The 6,000-nt window shown below is 43.1% G+C and overlaps 1 protein-coding gene across 8 annotated transcripts in view; it reads left to right on the top strand.

Annotated features, from left to right (window-relative positions):
* The first annotated feature begins 1,199 nt into the window (after nt 1-1,199).
* Nucleotides 1,200-6,000, top strand: part of odr4 (odr-4 GPCR localization factor homolog) — a 97,230-nt gene continuing 92,429 nt past the window's right edge. For 7 of the 8 annotated variants that reach the window (XM_059647853.1, XM_059647854.1, XM_059647851.1 and 4 more), the window contains exon 1: nt 1,200-1,326. The gene's annotated coding sequence lies outside the window, so the exon portion shown is untranslated. The remainder of the gene's footprint in view (nt 1,327-6,000) is intronic. The other variant, XM_048539973.2, reaches the window with a different exon arrangement.

Raw genomic sequence — 6,000 nt, 5'->3', positions numbered from 1 at the left:
CTTCACTGTTGAATTGCTCCAGCCTCGGCAAGATCCTGATGAATCTCCTCTGCCCTCTCTTTAGTGTGATCACATAACTTCCTACTATTTGGCCACCAGAACTGCACACAATAGTCCAGCTAACCAAACTAACATTGTGTACAGCAGGTCTAGGCCCGAAATGTCAGCTTTTGTGCTCCTGAGATGCTGCTGGGCCTGCTGTGTTCATCCAGCCTCACATTTTATTATCTACTCTTGTGTTGTATTTAGCACCTTGAGTAATAGAGACAAATATCTTTTATGCCTTCTTAACCACCTTATCCACCTATCCTGTTGCCTTCAAGACTGTGCCAACATAGTTAGCTTTGTTCAGTTGCAGGATGGTGTAGACTCTGCAAACATCGCAGAGAGTGCCATATCATAACACCCTTGTTTCATTAGTAGAAAACTGTCCCATTCAGTGTGCAAGTTATCTATGATGATCTATTACTACTCCATCTTAGAATTCTTGACCTGGTACCTGCAAACTATCATGAAACCTATATTCTTGATAATTGTCAGGTTCTTGCTTCACTTCAAAGATTAGACGCTTACAAAGATGGTCACTGGAAGACAACGACTAACCTCCCCAACCACGGCTGATAACTCCTTTGTGCAACCATCCTAATTGAGGCCAAGCATAGATATAATGCAAAAACTAAAAACAGAACATGAAGAATGGTATTTAGACGTACTGGCTCCATCCCCACCTCTTTGACCAGTCTGTCTCCTCTGTCAATCTTCTAGCCGCCTCCCCCTTCTCTCCCTATTTATTTCAGAACGCCCTCCCCCATTTCTGAAGAAGGGTCTAGACCTGAAACGTCAGCCTTCCTGCTGTGTGCATTCAGCTCTACACCTTGTTATCCCATAATTTATTTGTGCTGTTGTAACGGACTTTGAATTGGGAAAACCACTTGGCAGACTTACATTGTATTTCTGATGAAGGGTCTAGGCCCGAAACCTCAGCTTTCTCGCTCCTAAGATGCTGCTTGGCCTGCTGTGTTCATCCAGCTCTACACCTTGTTATCTCAGACTTACATTCCCTGCTTGGCACTGAGGTGGGGGGAGGGCGGTGGAGAGTCCGTTTTGGCTTCTTTGTGCAAAGTGCGCGCGACCAACTGTCAGTGCCAGCATTCCCCCTGCGCGCGTGCGCGCCCCAGGCAGTTAGGGCTGTACACGTCATCAGAGTGGGCCAGCCTGCGCTGATTGGCTGAGAGCCGTAGCGGCGAAATCTGACCGAAAAAAAGGGTCGCTACAAAAGAAAAAAGTGTGTGTGAGGGAGAGAGATAAAGCGAAAAGACAAAATCGGTAAGAGAACAGATACGGCACATACCGGCAGCAGCAATACTAGTAGTACGGTGGGCTGGACTTTATTAATCTTATTGAAATGTCAGGTGGATTGACGGCCCGAAAAGACAGGGGGAGTTTTCCCTCCCAGGTATACAGCACAAACATTGTCTCAGCTTTCCAGCCGGCTTAAACGACATCGTCCAGCAACGAGACGGGACGTGGAAGGGGAAGGGGACGTTCTAATGCAGACGCCTGTTACTTTATTATTATTTGGTTAATTTTCTAATTCTTACTTTGCTGACCTGTTATTGTTTGGAAGCAGTTTGTTTGATGACACCTCCTGAAATGACGTCCTGGCTGAAATCACAATTCCCAATGACATCATAAGGTGTTGTTGCCCCTGTCCCTCCCGATAGGGTCGTGGGGAGACCTTGTACAAATCTGTGTCACTTTTAAACTGCACAACATTCTTTTGCACTGTAGGTTTGCAGCCACCCTGACTGCCCTCACTATCCAATTTCATAATCTGTGGTTGACCCAAAATTTCCCAACGGTTGACTGACACTCCAGTACTGAACTATTGGAAATGACATCTGTGACTCCATGGTTAGGCCACTTTTAGAATACTGCGTTCAATTCTGGTCTCCCTGTTGCAGGAAAGGTTTTGTTAAACTTGACAGTGTGCAGAAAAGATTTACAAGGATGTTGCTGGGGTTAGAGAGTTTGAGCTATAGGGAGAGACTGAATAGGCTGGGACTATTTTCCCTGAAGCGTCGGAGACTGAGGGGTGATTTAGAGGTTAATAAACTCATGAGGGGCATGGATAGGGTGAATAGTCAAGGTCTTTTTCCCATGGTTGGGGATTCAAAACTGAAGGGCATAGGTTTAAGGTGAGACAGGATAGATATAAAAGGGCCCTGAGTGGGAACTTTTTTTCATGCAGAGGGTGGTGTGTGTATGGAATGAGCTGCTAGAGAAAGTAATGGAAGCTTGTACAATTACAGCATTTTTAAGGTCTTCTAGATGGGCACTTGAATAGAAAGGGTTTAGAGGGATATGGGCCAAATGCTGGCAGATAGTACTAGATTGATTTAGGACATCTGGTCAGCATGGATGAGTTGGACTGAAGCGTCTGTTTCTGTGCTGTACAACTCTATGCCTCTGGTTTTTTTAGATGAGATGTTAAGCATTTTAACATTAATTTAAACATTATTTTCTCTAGGTGATGAAAGTTAGTTTATATGTACAGTGTTATTGAAGTATTCCTTTTTTGTGTCTAATGTTATTAAGGCCATATATAAGGAACATGGTTAGTAGATTTAGAAAAGTTATTACCCAGCAGGATCAGTCAGATAGATGGGGAATTTTCAGGAATGGTAAGAAGGTAGTTTAGAAGTCTTTAATGGCTATTCCTCTATCAAATAGATACTCCATTTGTTTTGGAACAGTTGAAGGGGATAATCTCTCCAAGGAAAATGGAAGGGCCAGTCAGTTATTGGACACTTGTAATGATTCTTACGTTAAGTAGTGTTTGACAGGGTTTAGTAGAATTTTTGTTGTACGGGACTCTCCTGGACATAGACAAGCGATTCTGTGGCAACGAGTGTAAATTTGGGATGGTTTGTTGTTTTCCTGGTGCTATGATTAAGGATGTTTCTAAACATTTCAAGCATATTGTTAAAGGGGAGATTGAGAAGCCAGAAATTATTGTACACAATGGAAGGAATATATTTTTAGGGAAAAGATTAAAGTAGTACAGAGTGAATTTAAGAGGTTAGGTAGAGGATTTAAAAAAAAACTAATTTCTGGTTTACTCCCAATGCCAGACTCAATCGAGGGATGGACCAAAAGGTTAAAAGAGAGAAATCAATGCCTGGCATATTGTTCAGGATTCAAGTTTTTGAGCAATTGGCATGTCTTTTGGGATAGGAAAAAACCTGTTCAAAAAGGATGGCTCTAACCTAAACTGGAAATGGACCAAAATCTTAGCAAGGAGATTTGCTCATTCTATTAAGGGAGACTTTATGCTGATAGTGAAGGCGAGTGGAGAAATTCTAAGCAGCAGTGGAAATGGTAGGATTGTGTCGGTTCTGACTGTGAGGAGAGCATGTCAATTAGAAAAGAAAGATGAGGGAGACAGAGTATATTGTAACTCTGAAGAACTAAATTGCATTTATTTCAATGCAAGGGATCTTGCGAGTAAGGCTGATGAACTCTGGGCATGTTTAAGAACATAGGATTGGGATGCCATAGTTATTTACAGAAAATTGGCTGAGAGACAGATGAGATTTGCGGCTTAATGTTCCAGGTTTTACATGTTACAGGAAGGATAGAAAAGGAGGCCAGAAAGGAGGTAGGGTGGCGTTTTTGATTACGGAATACTCTACTGCTGTACCTCGGGAAGAAAGAGACTGCTGATAAATCATCCAGTGAAAATATATGGGTAGAAATTACCAATAAGAAAGGAAAGATCACTTTGATTGAATTGTACTTTCGCCCATCTCCCCCAATAATAAGAGAGAAATTGAGAATCAAATATGTAGGGAGGACTCAGATATATGTAAGCATAATAAGATTGTAATAGTGGAGGATTTTAATTTTACAAACATTGACAGGGACTATCATAATGCTAAAGGTTTGGATGGTGAAGAATTTGTCACATGCTCAAAAATAATTTCGTTGTCATTGTGTGGATGCTCCTACTTAAAAAGAAGTGAAACTAAACCTTCTTTTGGTCAGTAAGGCAGGACGGGTGAAGTAAAAGTGGGGGAACACTTTGGGGATGGCAACCATAATTCTACTAGTTTCAAAATGTTTATGGACAATGATAAGTCTTTCATAAAAGTTAAACTTTTTAATTGGAGTTGGCAAATTTTAATGGTATGAGACAAGAATGTTCAAAAGTTGATAGGAGTAGGACATCTGACAATCGAGAGGCATTCAAGGGTGTGATGACAAGATTTCAGGGATATTTTGTTCCTGTTGGAGTGAAGGGTAAGGCTGGTAATATTAAGCAACAGTGGATGGGTCAAGATATTGAGGAGGTTCTAGTCAAGAATAAATTTTTTTTTAAGGTATAGACAGCTTGGTTCGATTGAATCTCTTAGTCAGTATAAAGAGTTTAAGGGTATTCTTGAGACAAATCAGGAAGGCAAAGAGGGAATATGAGATAGCACTGGCTAAGATAAGGTTAATGACTAAGATAAGGTTAATGGGGCAGGCAGTGTGGCTCAGTGACACAGCGCCAAGGACCCGGGTTCAGTTCCAGCCTCGGGCGACTCTCTGTGTGGAGTTTGCACATTCTCCCCCTGTCAGCATGGGTTTCTTCCCACAGTCCAAAGATGTGCAAGCTAGGTGGATTGGCCATGCTAAATTGCCCATAGTGTTCAGGAGTATGTGGGTTACAGGCATATGGGCAGGGGGATGCTCCAAGGGTCGGTGTGGACTTGTTGGGCTGACGGGCCTGTTTCCACACTGTAGGGATTCTATGAGTAATCCAAAGACATGTTACAAATACACCAAGAGCAAGAGGGTAACTAGAGGGAGTGTTGGTCCTCTTAAAGATCAAGGAGGTTGTCTCCATGTTGAGCCCCAGGAGATGGGAGAGATAATAAATGAATATTTCACACCAGTTTTTACTGTGAAGAAAGAAATGGAGTTTAGAGAATTCAGAGAAATAAACTTTGATGTTTTAAAAACAGTTCACATTACAGAAGAGGAAGTTCAGGAGGTCTTAGAGAATATAAAGGTGGATAAATGTCCGGGACCTGACCTAATTTATGACACATTATTGTGGGAAGTAAGGAAGGAAACTACAAGACCCCTTGCAGAAATGTTTGCATCATCTATAACTGTGGGTGAGGTGCCTGATGCCTGGAGGGTGGTTATTGTTGTACATTTGTTTAGGAAAGGCTGTAAGGAGAAACAGGGGAACTAAAGAGTGTCAGTACAGTTTGGAGCTGGAAGAACACAGCATGTCAGACAGCATCAGAGGAGTAGAAAAGTTGGGGTTTCAGGTTGGAACCCTTCACCAGGACTGAGGAGGGGGTGGGGGTGGCGTGGGCAAGGTCGGTGGATGCAGGTGGAGGGTGGTGGCAGTTGATCAGTGGGAAGGGTGGGGTGGATAAGTGGGAAAGAAGATGAACAAGTACTATCAGGACAAGGAGGTGGGTTGAGAGGGAAGGTTGGACTTGGGATGAGGCTGGGGGCCGGGAGATTTTGAAACTGGTGAATTCTGTGTTCAGGGCATCAGGCTGTGAGCTCGTGAGTTGGAATGTGATGTGTTGTTCCTGCAGTTTGTGTGGGTATCATTGTGACACTGGAACGGGCTCAGGACAGACATATCACCAAGGGAGTAGGAGCGGGGAGTTTAAATGGTCAGTGACCAGAAGGTGTTGCTGATTATAGCATACAGAGTGCAGATGCTCTGCAAATCTGTCACTAAATCTGTGCTTGGTCTCACTGATGTACAGGAGGCCACATCGGGAGTAATGGATACAATAGACTAGGTTGGAGGATGTAAAGTGAACCCCTGTCAGATATAGAAAGTTTATTTTAGGCCTTGGATAAAGGTGAGAGATGAGGTGTAGGGGCAGGTGTAGCACCTCATGCAGTTGCAGGGAAAGGTGTCAGGTGTGGTGGAGTTGGTGGGGAGTGTGGACCTGTGAGTCTGACTTCGGTTGTGGGTAAATT

Source organism: Stegostoma tigrinum, chromosome 8, assembly GCF_030684315.1.
Source record: "Stegostoma tigrinum isolate sSteTig4 chromosome 8, sSteTig4.hap1, whole genome shotgun sequence".
Lineage (NCBI taxonomy): Eukaryota > Metazoa > Chordata > Chondrichthyes > Orectolobiformes > Stegostomatidae > Stegostoma > Stegostoma tigrinum.
Note: the sequence above shows the minus strand (reverse complement) of the source record. Positions and strands in the feature narration are given on the sequence as shown.